A 19,009-nucleotide genomic window follows, 5' to 3' on the forward strand; every position below is an offset into this window, starting at 1 on the left:
GAAAGGTGCAGGGGAAAATAAAGCATATAGGTTTTTGAACTTACTTGGGCATTGTTAACACATACTAAATAGAGAAAATATTTAACCTTTAACTTTAAAAGGACTTCAAACAACGTACTCCACGTTTTAATTTGAAAATGCGTTCAAAATTTTAGTCTAACGCATAAAGTGTAAGTGTTGGTTTGTATGCTATTTCTGTTGCTTTCAAGCTCAACTAACCTTGTTTTGTAAACATTGAGTGTAGCCTTCCATTTTAAACCTATGCTATTCTAAAACTATTTATGTTTATATTAAAAACAGCATTCAATTGATTTACATGTGAAAACAACCAACATGGCTTATGTATCCCCTATTCAGTTTTTCTTGTCGGTCAAAAAAGTCACCCAAACAGCTACCATGACTCTAGAAACGAAAAAAAAACAAACCACATTGATTGTTGAAGCAAAGTGCAAAAAGAAGAAAAAAAAACAGCGTGGAGGCATTTGCGAGCAGCCTAGCAAAATCCATCAATCTGAGTAAACAAGATGACATCACATGAGTCTCGTATTATGCTGTGAAATGCTGTGAAACGTGTCACTGGTGTCAACTTTGCTTGTCGACCAAAGCGTTAGCTGGAGGTGTCTTAAATCTCTTCTTTCCTCCCTACTTCTCATACATGTGTGCACCTCTCGGACTTTATTGATGCCTTTTAACCAGCCAAGGAGAAGGAATAAGTGACAGTCTGGGTGACATTAACATTAGCATACTGACATATTGATGACTGAAAATTTTTGCATCGCATACTAATGGGCCGCATGGTGACAACACTGATTCCAACACTTTCTTTTAAGTACTCAATAAATAAGGATTTAAAAAGCAAGGGCTTAAACTCTGGTAAATAGCTCTTTTAAAGTATGCCTGGTGTTATGCTTTTGCGGGTGGACGCATATGGGGAAGCTGATGTATGGGTGCTTAAAATATGGATAGTATTTATTAACAAAACCAGGAACAGAGTACCAAACAAACAAGGATGCCCAAAACAAATGACATGTTCAAACAAAATCAAACATGAGAACATCCAAATCAGAAAAAAAGATGAAAGGAACAAAAAACAAAGTAGCCAACTATCAAGTGGGCACTAAACTACGAACAAAATGTCCAAACAAGAAAGCAGAAGCAAAGAAAACAAAACTGCCGTGGAAATAGAAATGCAAGGAACAAAGTAACAAACAACAAAAAAGTGGGCGCAAAGCAACTAACAAAATCTTGTAACCAGTAGCAGGAACCAAAAAACAAATCAGATGTAGCAATGGCAATGGACACAAAATGAAACGATGATATATCTGTCCTAAATGTTCTCATCAAGGGTCATGATAATTAGGTACATGTGTGTGTTGATTGGACACACCTCTGCCCAGTTTCAAACCTGGTTGGTGCCATCTATGGAAAGTGGTGTATCAGATCCCAACTACTGGGACTGTTTCATATTTAAAAGCAGAAATGTTTAGTATTATGCAGTGCTTTGGATTTTTGGGTAAAAAATATTGCAGGAATGTCAAGCCCGCCAGCCACTCTTTTTTCATAAAGGAGTATTACTTTCTTGCTCTGCCATTCAATTGATAAATAAGATGCAGGTTCTATTTTTTTTTTTTAATCTGACTGTATCTCACCAGACAGTGTTGGCGATAACGCCCTTATAAACAATGCTGTTACGTAACTTAAACGAGTTTTTTTTTTATCAGTATCAGGGTAATCCAACTAATTATTTTTCTGCCTGTACTACGCTGTTACCGATACTGACGGTCAAAAGCAGTGCTTTACTTTGGCTGCAGAAAGCCAACAGCAGGACAGTTTTCCTCTCTCCTCAGGGTTGTTTTACTTCACGTTTTTTGGGATCATGTCACCATTCAAAATAGAGGCGACCAGATAGTTAGAAAGCGATTACAAATATAGTATCTACTTAAGCGACAAAAGAAAAGACGATTGCGGGCTGAGTCTCGGAAAATGTGAGCCACCGGTGCTGTTGACATTAGGTGGATACAGCGGCAACAGAATCGTTTCCACCGAAATGTTATCTTAATAAAAACACGTTCCTCTATGATCCGGCTCTTGAAAGTGAATAAAGGGAGCCGGCTCTCCACCAATCAACAGCTGGTGCCCCCCAATGACGCATTTTCTCTCTTAAGATTTGGTAAATTTCCATTTTTGGGGATTTTGTATTGTTGACTTTAAATTTGTTGAACATAAAAATTGTTAAAAATGTTTGGTGCTTTATCCTTTTTTTGTAGATTTATAAGGTGAGGTGCAATAAATATTAGGTTTTGTAATTCACTATTAAAATGACTCAAATAAAATTTCTAATTCTTTGACAGCCAACATCTTTTTAAAGTAACGGAAATAGTTATTTTCCCTGGTAACTAGTTACTTTGAGTATAGAATAATTAACTTACTAACTCAGTTACGTTTTGGAAGTAGTGAGTAAATCGAACTAATTACTTTATAAAAGTAACGTGCTAGCCATAAACCTCAGCACATATGACTGGATTGTATGCACTGTACAGTATATCTATCTTTTTGATCTAAATCAAGGGTCATCAACCGAAACTTGGGAGCCCGTGGCCACCGCCTCGGAGACCCTTGCTCTAAATACACAGCATGTTATTGTTTTTGCTCATTTAGTTTGGCTGGACAGTAAACATCTTGAGGTTGTATTTTGTTTACTATTATCTCCAGTTTATTTGGATTGAATAAAAAACATACTGGTCAATTGTGGCATTTTGAGTACGCATGAAGACTGAATTCAGACTTTGTTGTAGGAAATCTCAAGACAGTGCCAACACGCTTGCAATAATGTTGCAACATACTGTGTTTTTTAATTAATCCTCATCTGGTTATAAACGCAATTAATCTTTACAACTGTTCACTTTTCATTTTTATTGTAAGGAGATAAGAAATAGATGTTGGGATAAATGTTGCATTCAGCAGCCAATAATATACAATCACAGGCAACTTTCTTAATCCATCACACTCTCCACTCGTATTGACATATTTAGTAAGCTGTTGCAATTGCTGTGTTGTTGTACTCATTACAAATGTACACAAGTGGTTTATTTTAGTTTCTAGATTTTACCTAATCAAACACCATGAAGATTCCCCTCCCCAACCCTACTTGGTCGCCAATGGATGGCACAATACCAATCTTGGCATATTGACAAGTAGCAATTTTATCAATTTGAGTCAGGGAATAGGTCCAAGCGAGATGGTGACCATTTCTTTTTTCACACTTGTTTCAGGTTTGTTTTTGTTTGCAGTCCCCCTTGTGCAGATTACTGCAATATATGAATGAGGGCTTGCCAGTGGCACCGGCAGACTCAGACATGGCCATCTTGGGCTATGGGCCTTGGACATTTTTCAGGCTTTTAGCTGTTTAATGCCATTTCCAGTTCAGGTTTACCGATAAGAAATATAATAATCTTGATAATTCATAGATAGATAGATAGATAGATAGATAGATAGATAGATAGATAGATAGATAGATAGATAGATAGATAGATAGATAGATAGATAGATAGATAGATAGATAGATAGATAGATAGATAGATAGATAGATAGATAGATAGATAGATAGATAGATAGATAGATAGATAGATAGATAGATAGATAGATAGATAGATAGATAGATAGATAGATAGATAGATAGATAGATAGATAGATAGATAGATAGATAGATAGATAGATAGATAGATAGATAGATAGATAGATAGATAGATAGATACTTTATTCATCCCCGAAGGGAAATTCACATTTCCAGCAGCATCCCTGAGCTGAGAACAATACAATAATAAAGCAAAAAGAATACAATATACAAATACCCAGTGTGACGTGCAAATGCCCACTGTAGAATATCTAAATAGTGCTACACAGAATACATATTGCAATAAAATTCGATAATATGCAATGTAGGGGGTATGGTTTAATGTGGGCTTTTACTCTGCCGGGTAGAGTTAAAGACCCTCATGGCATGAGGATGAAAAGATCTCTTCAGTCTGTCCGTAGTACAAGACAGTGACAGCAGTCTGTCGCTGAAACTGCTCTTTTGTCTGGAGATAATGCTGTGTAGTGGATGCGATGGATTGTCCATGATGATTGACCGCAGCTTTTCCAGTGCCCGTCTCTCAGCTACTGTTGTCAGGCTGTCCAGCTCTGTGCCCACAACAGAGCTCGCTTTCCTAGCCAGTTTATTGAGACGAAAGTAGCTTTGCCTGCGTTTACGCGGGCTGCTGATTTATTTTGTGATTTTGACTTATTTACATCTTTGTCTTTCTTCTTCTTCTTCTCTCTGTCAAATAAGTCAAAACAAGGAAGAATACAAACTGTGGCGGGCTTTGAATTAGGAACGCTGACTTTCCTCAATGAACTGAGCCAAAAGCACCGGTTCTCTCAAAAGAACTGGAATTCCCATCACGACGGCTAATGTATTTTTTTCTTTCAAAAACCTTTTTTTTTTCAGAAGTGGCAAAAGAAAAAAAAAAAAAATTTGAAGCAAATAATTGCATTTCAAAATTGAAAAAGCTAAACATAATTTTAAGGGAACAATTCTAATTTGAGAAAACTAACCTAAACTGAATTAAATAATAATAATAATAATAATAATAATAATAATAATAATAACTCAATAAATTAATCCATTCTAACAGCCGAGTTGTAGAGTTGAGTTTTTAAAAAAAAAAAAGAAAATTGCCCTGTGCAATATCTTTTTAATTATTTAGTTATCAAATGAATTATTACCAAGAAACACCATATTTCAAAATATAATGTGTGTTTTCTTAAAGAGAAATTTAAACATTTGCAAGAAAACTATAATAAATATAATTGGGGACAGTGAGTAGAATTTAAAGCCATGTAGAGGTAAACACTGATTTGCATGATGAAAAAGGTTTTTCACCTGTGCTTCAATATTTTTGCGAAAGACATAAACAGAAAACAGAAAGATTTTCAACAAAATACTATGAAAGCTCTTTTACGTACATATATGTATTAAACCGAGAGGTTATTGACGCACAGGTGAAGAAGTGGACTGTCTAACCTATCAGAATGCATTAAGCAAAACAGTGTTTCTAGCACCATAAAAATACTGCGATTAGATAAGGTCTTATGCCTTTATATATATTGTACCAGTGATGGTTTAGTAAGTGTCAATGGCCTCACAGCCACGATCTGGGTTCGATTTGCGTTGTAAACAATGATGCGCGATTTTAACCAGCGACACTCATTGACTAGCTGCTCACTGCATTATCACATGCTGTAAGTGTATGGAGAGCCCACAGTTTGTACACGAATAACCAAAAAGTCCAGTGCACTATGTGTACACAAAGTTAAAAAGAAAAAAAATCTTGGTGGTTCGTCTTATCACCCATTGCACTTTATAGCATAAGGTGATCAACAGGTAATTTTCTTCCATTCATTTCACTGACGGTTTTCATGACAATAATACCGTGATCGGATATAACACACTATTTTCTTTATAACACGAAGTAAATGCCCAATTGTAGACCCTGACGAGACTGCTAGCTCTCAACTGTCTGCGTGTGTGTGAGAGAAGTGATCGAATTCCTTCTCCTGCGCCACGCTGGGGGTTTATTCATATTTGTCTGGGTGCACTTAGGGCTCCGGAGGAAAGAAACGATCCATGTTTTCGTCTGAATAGACGAGCCCACGCCAACAACTCAGCGTCTTTCTATAAAATGTCGGACAAAGGCTTTGCACCGATGCAAGGAAGCTTGACCTTCAACACCCCAGAGTTCTGTTAATAATAGACGAGGAAAAAAAAAAAGACTACTTGGTTCTCCCTATGCAATGGTTGGCTCTGACTTCAGCAAGAAAACACCATGACACAACTGAGTTCTCGGCTTCCAACTCTAATACTTCTTATTAGCTTATTAGATCGGTAGGTAGACTTTCTTGTCATTCTGGGACACATGTCCAAAGATTGAAATGTCGATACATCTAACTAACACATTTTCGTACTACCGTAAATTCCGGACTATAAGCCGCTACTTTTTTCCCAAACTTCCAACCCTGCGGCTTATTCAGTGATGGGGCCAATTTATGTAATTTTTCTAACGGCCGCCAGTGGAGCTCGAGCACAAAAGGTAAGATTTAAACTGCAACTTCTTAGTTTGTGCACAAATTAATTTAGCGTAGACATATCCTCATCATGCAAATTTCAAAAAGAAAGGCACATGACACACGCAGTCAAGCAGTCCGATATGGGTTTTACTTTTGATGCTAGCGTGTTTGTAAATAAGGGAGCATGGGACCATGTCTATATGACAAAGTCTCCCATATCGAAGGAAGACGTCTTTGATGACGTCAGTTATAAGGAGGAAGATGAGGACGGTTTACCGTGCTGGGGGTTTGGGGTTTTTAAGGGATATTGATCTATCTGCGTTATTCATTATCCATTAACCGTTATCGGTCAGTTCATAATACGCTACAAAGCCTAGGAGCCGGGACACTTACTCTCAGCCAAAAGGCCAAGCTAAGGTCCTAGCCCTAAAGCCTTGCTGCGATCATTGCGAATGCACCGTTCCTGGAGGTACTGCAATACCGGGCCGATGCGTGGAGTGGACAGAGCAGGCTTACCATAAGTACGGCACGTTTTTTTAACAGAGCTTTTTACTGTGTTGCGAGCATGTTTCTAGTAGCGCTTTGCTACCCTTCACAGGCACGGTTTGGGTTGAAAGTTATAATATTATTATTAAAGCTTTGAAAACTCTCCTGGTGTACCGTCTTTCTTTGTAAATATGTGTAACCATGTATAATATGTATTTGCAACTGTATATTTTTGTAATGTATTTATTTTAGAAACTTATTCTGATATGTTTTGTACGAGCAAATGAGAAAGAAGGGGCGGGGCAAACGCAGGCTGACGGGAAGTGGAGTAAAGATGAGACGTGTTTGTGGACACGGCCGACAATAGTGGATATATATTTTTTCCCACCCTTACCTTTGGAAATATACACTTTTTTCCTAGGATTACTTTCAACGGGCACCTGGACTCTGCAGGTCTGCAATAAATCTTAAGTACCGGTATCATTATCCTTTCATTTGGCCGGCTGTGTTTTTTGGACTATATCGTGTAAGGATTAATTTCGTGTTTGACACGGACTGTGGTTCCAGAAATGTGACCTTTTCTGAGAAATATGGCGACACCAGGATTTGTAACTGGCACACAGATCTCTAATGAAGCCTTTGATTTTGGCAATCCGGAGATGGAATAAGAGCTTGCTCTGTCCACTCCACGCATCGGCCCGGTATTGCAGTACCTCCTGGAACGGTGCATTCGCAATGATCGCAGCAAGGCTTTAGGGCTAGGACCTTAGCTTGGCCTTTTGGCTGAGAGTAAGTAGCGTATTATGAACTGACCGATAACGGATAATGGATAATGAATAACGAAGATAGAACAACAACCCTTAAAAACCCCAAAAACCCCAATTTCGTGTTTGAATTGCGTTTTTCAATGTGGGCGCATGCGGCTAATATACAGGTGCGGCTTGTGTATGTACAAAATCGTTTTTTCTCCCGAAATGTAGTGGGTGCGGCTTATAATCAGGTGCGCTCTATAGTCCGGAATTTGCGGTATATAAAAAAGTAAATACCATATGTAGTCATTGTCACAAGCCAGAAACGGAGACGGGACCCAGTAGCGTTCGTTTACTCAGTTTTATTAATAAAGAGAAAGAGCAGTGCTTGCTTCCACGATCTGATGATCGATGAACACGGGTAGCAGGTGGCAGGAATGCGGAAGTGACACTTCCGTGTCGAGCGAGGATAATTGTAGGCAGCAGAGATACTGGTCGATAGCTGGGACGGGAGAGCAAGGTCAGAAACGGGTCCAGAAACAGGTCGGCAACAGGTATCAAGCAGGAGAAAACAGGGCAGGAAAATGTCGTAAGGTATGGAGCTTGTTTAGCTGGGAGCATAGTTTCGCAAACGGTCTGACAGGTTCTTCTTGGAAGCCGGGGGTTTAAAAAGAGTCTTTAAACCAATAAGCGCTCAGGGCTGTTAGAGCCAATTGGGCAGTCACAGGTGCCCTGAATCAGCAATCATGACAGTCATGCGCTGGAGTATTATAAAAACGGATACTGTACAACAGTGCAAAAAAACTTTGGAAAATTAACCTTTGCAGTATGGTTGATGACTAGTTAGCATGTTTGTCTGACAGTTCGGTCTTCCTCCTTGAGTGAAGTTTACATGTTCTCCCTGGCACTTTGGTTTTCTTACATATTCCAAGAATTTGCTGAACAGATTGGTTGCCATGTTTGAAATTTAATTCGGTATGAATTGGTTTTAATGATTATCTTTTTGTGCCCAGTGATTGGATGATTACCAGTTTATATGGGACTTAATGTTGACATTATCAACAGTTAATATCATATTCACAAAGTATTTATAAATATCATGCACTATTCAAGGCAGTGTTTTTCAACCACAAAGCTTGTCTAGTGTGCCACAGGGAATGTTATCAATTTAATCAAATGTTATGTTTGCAAAAAAAAACCCATACCATTATGCTGTATATTTTTTTTCTTCCAGTGATCAGCCAAGTTACTGTAAAATCCATCCATATCAGTAGGTGGCATTATATACAAATAATGACTCATGAGGTAAAACAGAGAACTATTTTTATGAACATACATTGTTTAAATGGACACTGTAATATTTTACCATTGAATGCCAATACATTGTGTATGTCGTGATTGCCTAAGTGAAGTCACTTTGGGCAATCGTTTGGCCCGCTGGAGCGCACTTCCTGATTGGCTAACGTTCTCCACTTAAGCGGTCTGCGTCCAGAGATGGACGTCCGGGTATACTCTTTGTATCCCTGAGTGTTTCTCCAGACTACAAGGTACCAATGACTCCTCTTGCCTGATTCATGCCTGTCTTCCGTTTTATGACCTGTTTCCGTTCCACGTTTTGCGATCTACTCTCCCGTCCCGGCCATCGACTTACCCGCTCAGCTGTACTTCCTGTCCAGCCGTCACGGAGCTGCCATTCCGCCCGAAGAGGCTGACGACCGACAAGCGTCGACGTCCCAAGCTAGCTCCAACAACTCTTACAAATAAAAGCACTTTTGAAACTAACGCTATTGGATCCGAGATTCCGTTCCGGTTCATGACAGTGTAATGCAACCCAAAATGAATGTGATAAAGCGCAAGGAAGAATACAAACTGTGTAGACACAATGTGACCAATCTACACAATTATTCCTCCATTTTCTGGCCCAGCCTTTTACAAGGATTTTGTTTTCAGGGTACCCTTAGCAGCAAGACAGTAGAATATCATGTCAGATTCCTTTAAGTGAGCATCATGTTATGTAAAATAAGTACACATTTCCTGACCTACGAGTATTTCAAAAAAGTTCATTTGATAGTTTATCTATTTGTGCTTATCATCCAACCAATGTTTTTTTAAATGAGTCACGTTTTTTATCCACTAGGAGGCGCTCAATAATATACAATGTCCCTTTGAAGACACTGTTTGAAATAACACTGCAAAAAATATTAGAATAAATAAAACAAAATAAAAACCTTACACATAATTTTGCTGACTTTAATTAGTAATAAAATCAAATACTTGAAGACAACAAGATTAAGTATCCTGAAATAGGTTACAAATATAGTAAAATTCAAAATAACAGCAACATTATTCACTTAAATGAAACACTTGTACTGTATTACCTCTTTAGGTGTGGTGACCACAAAAGATAAGAAAATCTTTACTCTGTTAATTTAGGCAACATGATTGGAACTGTTTAAATCTAGGCTTAAACCACACTTCTATTCCTGTTGATGATATCTGTGTATTAATTGTTATCACAACATTCATTGCTGCCTGTTCATCCTGAAAGGGGGATTACCTCATGTGCAGTACTTCTCAGGGTTTCTTCATTTTCCTAATGTTGATGTTTTTGAGTTTTCCTTGCCCTCATTTAGGTCTTAGATCAGGGGGTGGTGTAATAATAGTCTGTGGTTTGCATTAATCTGTGGTCTGTGCAGCCCTATTAGACTCCTTGTGATTACGGGCTATACATATAAACATGACATGACTTGACTTGAACTAAAAGTTAAAAAAAGGAAATGAAGCATTGAAGGCATTGTATCAAAAAGGCAAAATTGTGATTCTTATCATCCACAGTTGAAAAAGCTAACCTCAGATAAGTGGATAAACATAAACCGGCCATTCCGAGAACTCCAGGGTAAACTTCTACTAGGTAATGTTCCCAATGAGGCCCGATCAGCAGCTATGCTAGACGGGTGGGCGACTCTTAATTGCAAAGTTCTTTTACCTTGGCTTCATATGTGGGCAAAGGATGGAGTCAAAGTTTGACAATGATTTCAAAGAAGTGCCATTAAAATCTGACCTTAGAATAACCTTTGCAGTTTACTTCTTTAGCTATAAATTGCAACCACCGGATCGATCTCTCAGCCCACCGACGACCTTGTTTCCACACTTACAGTCACAGGGAAGATGGTCGACAACGAGTCTGCTCAGGCGTCTGCTGGCCTCAGACCGGGTTTACGCAGGAACCGGTTAAGAAATGAATGAATGGTGGGGACGAGCCAGCCAAGTTCAAGCATCAAACGGCAAAGACATAACAGGGGGAGAAGTGCAGGCAACATCCATCATTGCGCTACAGCTGGGACGCGCCGCTGGAATTGTCAGGGTCTCATCACCATCACATCAACAATTCATGATCGCTGCCATCTCATGATGATGAGATTTGAATTCCAAAAGGCATTCTAGTTCCAAAATACCTCCTGGATGTACACCACCGTTCAAAAGTTTGGGGTCACTTAGAAAGATTCCCTTTTAAATTAATCGTTAAATAAATAATTAATTGTTAAAAAAAAAATCATGCATTGTGATTTCTAGATTTTTCTTTTCAGTTTATCTCTCTCACAGTGGACATGCACCTATAATGAAAACTTCAGATCCCTCCATGATTTCTAAATGGGAGGAATAGCAAAATAGCATGCTGTTCAAATACTTATTTACTGCACAGTATATATGTATAGAGTGCCCTTTTTTTGCACCAGTACACTAGTGTTTCATAGTACATTGTGCTTGCTAATTGCATTAGAGGGCTAGGGGATGATCAAAAAACTCTTATGTCAAGTCATTTTTATTTGTATAGCCCTTAATCACAAATAGTCTCAAAGGGCTTCACAAGTTATTACATATAAGAAGTTTAGGTTATTCGTATGCTATAGAGTAGAAGTGAGTTTTAAGCTTAGATTTAAACATTTCCACTGAGGTTGCAGATCGGATCTCAGGGGGAAGAGCATTCAACAACACCGGGGCCCGGATGGAGAACGCTCTCGAACCAGCGGAACACTTCTTGGCTCTTGGGATCACTAGGAGACCGGCGCTCTCGGAACGAAGGCTTCGGGCCGGGACATAGGGGGAAATCAGATCTGAAAGATACGAGGGGGAAAGTCCATGTATGATTTTGTATAGTAATAGGAGAACCTTAAAATCGCATCTTAGGCTAACAGGGAGCCAATGCAGGTTAGCCAATATTGGGGTGATGTGATCGTGCTTTTTTGTCCTAGTTAAAAGCCTCGCAGCAGCATTTTGTACCAGCTGAAGACTCTTGCGTCTGGTCATCGGAAGACCGGAAAGTAGTGCATTACAGTAATCGAGACGGGAAGTAACTAACGCGTGAATTATGATTTCCGCATCCGACTGAGAAAGTATAGGACGAATTTTAGCAATGTTACGGAGATGGAAGAAAGCGGTTCTAGTAATTTTCTTCACATGTGTTTAAAAGGACAGATCGGGGTCAAAAATGACACCTAAATTTTTAAGTGAGTCGCTCTGTGTAATGTGGCAATGTTGTTCACAGCGGTTTTAGAGAATAAGTCACGGGACTTAGATGGACCAATAACTAACATTTCAGTCTTTTCAGAGTTAAGACGCAGGAAATTGAGTGACATCCACTCTTTTATCTCAGTGAGGCAGGCCTCCAAATTTTCACAGTTTAGTGTGATGTTAGTACAAATGGAAACAGTTTAGCTGGTTAGAGAAGTTAAAACACAGAGTACATAGTGCATCCAATTCGCGGGTGTGATTTATTTCGGAATGGCTAGAAAAAATAACTTTTGTGTGAAACTCAACAGTCTATACTTGTTCCATGAAGCCCATTGCATGTGAAAAAATTCTAAGAAATCAAAGATCTCCAACAACCATTTGTTTTACCCCTTACGGAGAATAGTGCAAACGATTTTAACCAGAGTAGTAAGACAAGAAATAGGAATGAGTGGAGGGGTGTTGTGAAAGGATAGAGTGATGTTTGGACGCGTTCTAAGGGATGGGCAGGGCACCTGTATGATCCTGCAGGGGTAAACCAGTGAAAGCTGTCGGGCTCCGCTGTTGAACAGAAGAGTTTGTTGTGACACCCTGACCCGAGTGACATGGTCGCTGTTTCGTGTACCGTTTCATCTGGAGGGATGAAAGCATGACCAACTTTGGGGGCGAGGTGCTCAACTTGTTCGGGCATTTGGGTTGGCCATGGTCCAAAAAATTTGGTGTGTGTTTTTTGCTACTTTTTCGCTTTTTAATTTTCTATATTTTTGTATGTGTTTGTCTTTCTGCCGGTCACCCCTCTCGAGGGATATGACCAAAGTATTTAGATAGATAGAAAGACAAGTGGGAGGCCCTGCTAAACAACCAAACAAGAAGAAACATACATTAGAGCAGGGGTCGGGAACCTATGGCTCGCGAGCCATATATGGCTCTTTCTATTAGTATCTGTGGCTCAGAGACCAATTTGATTGCATGCAAAATTTCTCCATTTTGTTCAAAACCGGAGTTGTCTATCCTATTCAGGTACACGCAAAGCCAAACCAAAGCTAAGTATAGAAGTAACACTTCGCAGTATATATAGGGCACGTTTTTTACTACAATTTACAGTCAAGGTGTCACACAAAAAAAGGGGGAAAAAAAAAAACTCGTTTTGGCTGTACAACGCTAAAGAATCCTTTATTTAAAAGTTTACTATATAATCTGTGTTCAGTGTTCAGATACTTTATGATAAATCCACAGAACTGTAAATACGCCAAAACACCGGAAGAGAACTTAGTCATTTGATTGGGTGAGTGGGAGGGATGGGTGGAGCTATGCAAAAAGTACAAGCATTCCCTCCCATCTCTCGCCAAAGGTAAGCACATAAGGCTCCCTATTCTCAGAATGTTGTGACGTTTTGACAAAATAAATGCTTGCATTTGGTTTTGAAACCAATATGTATGAAAAAAAGGGTCAAAAGGAGTTTAACCGATCTTGAGTAATTGCAAGAAAGAGACAAGTTTAAAGTGGTATGTTTGTTGAATTTGAGACAGGGGCTCTGGCATTATTCTATTTTCATAATTTTTATCAAATCATCCAAAATAAATGTGCTGAAGACTAAGCTTTTGTCTGGGGCGCGGGTTTAGCAATTTAGTAAATTTGTCTCATAATATATGGTGTGGCTCTTTCCCCAAATAAAATTAATATTTTTTGCTTTTATGGCTCTTTGAGTCAAAAAGGTTCCCGACCCCTGCATTAGAGTCTCTAGCATAAGAAATAGACACCTTATAAGTCCTCAACTAGCAGCTTCATTAAATAGTACCTGCTCTAACGACTTAGCTGAATGATGATGGTCAAGCCCTTAGAGTGATGTTTCACGGTGTTTATTTAAACAACTGTTCCTGTTACACCATTTAGCGACGTAAAAGCTGTAAAAAAGAAAATGAAAATACATAGTGATCCATCTTATTTACAATGAAGTTTTACATAATTAAATGAAACATTTTTTGCAACAAGACTTATCTAACAAACATGATTAAAAGAGCATTCTAACTGAAAAAAACCCTTGGAGTGCATTGAGACCATATGATGTGACCTGAAATGAATATTTTTACTGTTGGGAAAATTCTTATGCTGGTGACCATTCAAACATGCCACAACACCCATTGTGTCAGGGCCAGAACAGACAGAGGACCCAGATGTTAACTTTTTCACACAAGCTTGATTTTATGGGAGTGGGGCAGTCATGCGCGTGAACACAAACACCAGTGATTCGGCGATCGCTGGGCGGAAGAAGGGAGACAGAAGTCAGGCGCGGAAAAAACAGGAGGCCAGAGGCAGACGAGATCGATACCAGATACCGGACAAACGGGATCGATGCCGGACACTATGGGACAGACAGGATTGATACCCGATACTGGAGACTGGAGAAAGATATCAGACAGGACGAGATAGATGGGATCGATACCGTATACCGGAAACAAGAGCAAGATACCACACAGGTCGAGATAGACGGGATCAATATCGGATAGTGGAGCAAGATATCGGACAGGACAAGACAGTTGGGATCGATACTGGAGACACAAGCAGGATACTGGACAGAGTCAAAATACACGTCTTGCAAGTGCAGAGGTTCATTGACGGACTGACAAGGGGTGAGTGAGAGCACTGAGCTTAAACAGGAGGGAAGCCAATCAGGCAACAAGCCGCAGCCGGCGCCAAACGGCCGGGTCTAAGTGAGGGCAATGGGCAACCGTGACACATTGCACGAATCTTTGATCAAATAAATGACGAATGACAAACAATAAACATACCTTGTGCCCTAATCAGCCAGGTTCTCGTCTAATGAAACGTTTTTCTACTTTTTGGCAGCCTAACTTTCTCCTGTGTGAGGTATGCTAAACTCTGTTTCGCTCGCAGAATTTTTCCACTTGTATATATAAGCTGAAAACGCAAGCCGACGGCGCAAGGTCTTCAGAATAAAAGCATAGCCTCCAGAAAAATAACGTTTATTCTATGTCCTTTCTGAATACAGAAAAGAACAAACTGGCTTCAATGAATACAACAAAATAAACATATAAACATGTTTATATTATATGATACTGTTATGATCCTTCAGCAATATTTTTCATCCACTTAATAGATGTAAGACATGAATGATTTCTAGACAAATGACCATAAACTATTTTTACAGTAAAGGATCTTGCCGTAGAGAAAGGGGTAGTTAAGCAGTCTAGGAGCAGGATCAACATTTGCCATCCCTCCTTTCCTTGTCTCCCGCACGAATTCTGACATTTTTCCATTACGATGTCACCGACTTTGAAGTTATGAATGTTGTCTGATGACGACGCTGTAGAAAGGCTCTCTCTTCTCCATCTGCTCCAAACTGCTCAGCAAGAAACTGAACACGACGCCATCGTTTGCGAGCATACATATCCTCTCTGATATGACTGTGGTGGGTTAGTGCTTTAGCTTTTTCAGTTGTGTCTCCTCCATTGAGACAAGTTTAAAAGACGTTTTCTTTTTGGACGCCTTTTTTGAGGGTTTCGTCTCAGCTTGCTCCACACCATCGTCGTTTTTTCCTTTCCTTGTTTTCATTTTCTCTTTTACCTTGTATTCTTGATTCTTTCCTTCATTTCTTTTGCTCTTTTCTTCTTCTTCTTGGTCATATTTATTTCATGTTTCATTGCGCTTTTCCTTTTTGAGTCAAATTGCTTTGGTTCTTCCTTACTTTCTCCTTGGATCCACGTTTCATTTGTGTCTCGTCTTTCATTTTCTCTTTTGAGGCTGAATTTCATCATATTGCTGTTCCTTGATGCTGGTATGGTATGGTGAGAGCTTTTTTTACGTTTTTGTCCTTTCTGGCTTTTCTTTAATGCTTGGTCATTCTTTGTCACGAGGCGTGGTGGCGTGGAAGGTTCATGGTTTTCTGTCTCTTTCTCTTGAGCATAAACCCTTTCTTCCTCACCCTGATTTATGATTCCATTCTTGAACTTCACCTGTTCTTCGTACTTTTCACCCCTTGCAAACTTTCTCTTAAGGTGGTTGCTAGTTGTCTGTTGTCAGGGATATAGAGCCTTTATTTAAAAGGGAGTGGCATCTCAAAGTGTCCCTGGATGTTTCTCTTGATTCCTTCCCTAAACACATCCAAGAAGCGGTTTTCATCTTGATACATGGTCTTTGAATCCTTGTTCGCATCTTTAGAATCAGACTTGAGAACTCTGAGTACCTCTGCTTGGGTCACAGGAGGAATCTGTCGGACAATAACTCTCTGGCACGTTTGTAAAACTTGTGTAGCCCTTGTGAGGTGTTGAACAGCCTACAATACTCCATCGCAGGTCTGTCTGAACTGCATATGGTTCGCTATCTTTTCCAAGGATTACCTGTTGTGATACTAGTGCTCTTAAGCAGTTGTAAAAAGGCCATATCTGAGACTCGCCAACAAAATGAGGAGATTAATACGGGCAAAATAATACATATTTTGATAAATAAAAGTATGACGTATACTATGAAATGGGCAATAGAGCCAGTCGCCTGCTAGCCTTCCAACTTAAAAAGGCCCAAACAGATAGAATTATATCACAAATAAAACATCCTATCTCTAAACAATGTTTAGTAAAACCCAAAGGTATAGCAGAAGCATTTGCAGATTATTATAAAAAATTATACAAGGACTCAGAAAATTACTTAGATAACTACACGGCACAAAACTTTTTTAGGAAAACTACATTTACCAACACTAACAGAGGGGGATACATTAGAAATTATTCGCCCCATTACAAAACAGGAAATACAAGATACAATAAATAACTTAAAAATAAATAAATCACCAGGAACGGATGGATTCCCGGGGGTGTTCTACAAAAGCTTTCAGGAAGAATTAACACCAGTACTGCATAAAGTATTTAACTATGCTCTAACAAAAGGAGATCCCCCCAAATCATGGTCGGAAGCCATCATAACAGTCTTGCACAAAGAAGGAAAAGACCCAATAATGTGTGAAAGCTATAGACCAGTTAGTTTACTTTGTAATGATCTAAAAATTCTTACAAGCATACTGGCAAAAAGAATGCAGAAATTTATAGCGAAAATAATTAGAAATGATCAAACAGGGTTTATTCCGGGAAGGCAGGGTGCAAACAATATTAGGAGGATACTAAACATAATTACGAGCACAAAATCTAAGACCCAACCCTCGATGTTACTGAGCTTGGATGCACAAAAAGCTTTCGATGGGGTGAAATGGAGCTTCTTACATCAATCACTTATAGCTTTTGGCTTCCCTCAAATATTTGTTGAATGGGTGAAAATAATCTATAAAAACCCTAAATCTCGTCTTAGAGTAAATGGTCACTGTTCAGATTTCTTTGATATCAAAAGAGGAGTCCGGCAAGGGGATTGTTTAAGCCCACTCTTGTTTGCAATAAGCATAGAACCACTCGCAGAATCAATTAGACAAAATGAGCAAATAAGGGGGCTATTTGATGAAGGAGGAACAGAACATAAAATATCATTGTTTGCAGACGACCTGTTGGTAATGCTGAAGGAACCTTCGTTATCAATACCACCACTGTTGGAGAGCCTTAAAATTTATGGAGAAGTAGCTGGGTATTCAAATAATGAGAGCAAATCAATAGCAATGATGATATCAGGAAAATGTCCAACAGATGTGATTGAAAGATTTGATTTTAAATGGACAAATAAAGGGTTTAAATATTTGGGGGTGACCATTACACCACATTCCACACAGCTGTTTGATGCAAATTATGGAATGTTGATAAAAGAAATAAGGAAAGATTTGGAAAAATGGGAAATTTTGCCCTTAAGTCTTATCGGAAGGACAGAAACAATTAAAATGAACATATTACCAAGACTATTATTTCTGTTTCAATCCCTTCCTATTCTGATCCCGGCATCCACATTTAAAATGTTAAATAAATTGATAGCAAAATTCCTAGAATAAAATACAAAACCCTGTTAGCTCCTAAAGAAAAAGGGGGCCTAGACCTACCCAATATTAAACATTACTATTGGGCAGCTCAAATTAAAGCACTCATCTTGTGGATTACTACAGAAAAAGATACAATATGCGTGGACATGGAGCAGCGATCTTGTCCAAATATGCCTGTGGAATCGTTACCATACATATCAGTCACGAGGTGGAAGAAATTAAAAATCCAGAATGAATGGATTAAGGGAACTATTAAAACTTGGTCAACAATACAAAAAAAAAAAAAAAATCAAGATCTGTGAATAGGGCTACCAAAATAGTGAAAAACCCAGACTTTAAACCTGGGGTTATGGAGGTAGGGTTTCAAAAATGGGCCCAAAAAGGACTGATGTTGATTACCCAAGTATTGGAAGCACAGGCAATGAAATCATTCGAACAACTCCAACAAGAATTTGACCTACCCAGAAATGATTTTTACAAATATTTGCAACTAAGGCATTACCTCCAGAAACACGAGGAATGGGGGAAAATATGTAAGGAGCCAACTAAGGTAGAGGAATTATTAATATCATATACAAAAGGACAATCAATAAAGGGGGTTATAACAAAACTATATAAAGACCTGAGAATGGATCTCAGTAATGAGGACATGGCAGTTAGGGAAAAATGGGAACAAGAAACTAATGTAGCGATAAAAGACAACGAATGGGAAAAAACATTGAAAGAGGGACACAAAATAACCAACAGCCCGACTTGGAGGGAGTTTGAATGGAAAGTAAAAATGCGATTCTTCTATACACCCTCTATCACTTCAAAATATAAAAATACCTCAAATCTATGTTGGCGTAACTGTGGGGGGGTCGGAGACTTTACGCATATTTTCTGGAATTGCCCTGCAATATTAAATTTTTGGAGAAGTATCCAGAGAGAAATAAAATTAATTACTGGCTGGGAGTTGCGGTTGGACCCAAAGGCTTACGTAGTAGGAATTTTGCCAGAAGAATTACTATCTGGTCAACAGAATTATATACTAAGGGTAATGCTTCTGGTAGCAAAGAAAATGATCAGTGTCCTGGCTGAAACCACAACCTCCTGACATAAAACAATGGAGAGACAAATTAAAGCAAATGTACATTATGGAAAAAATCACTGCAAGACTTCAACTGAAACTTGACCAATTTGAGAAAAGATGGAAGCCTATCACACAAATTTTACTTGATGTCTAAACACC

At 38.9% G+C, this 19,009-nt stretch overlaps 1 pseudogene; it reads left to right on the plus strand.

Annotated features, from left to right (window-relative positions):
- Positions 1-7,217: 7,217 nt before the first annotated feature.
- On the plus strand, positions 7,218-7,329 carry LOC148373539 (U2 spliceosomal RNA; annotated as a pseudogene).
- The last annotated feature ends 11,680 nt before the right edge of the window (positions 7,330-19,009 follow it).

Source organism: Urocampus carinirostris, chromosome 1, assembly GCF_059441175.1.
Source record: "Urocampus carinirostris isolate Australia breed hairy pipefish chromosome 1, RoL_Ucar_1.0, whole genome shotgun sequence".
NCBI classification, from domain to species: Eukaryota; Metazoa; Chordata; class Actinopteri; order Syngnathiformes; family Syngnathidae; genus Urocampus; species Urocampus carinirostris.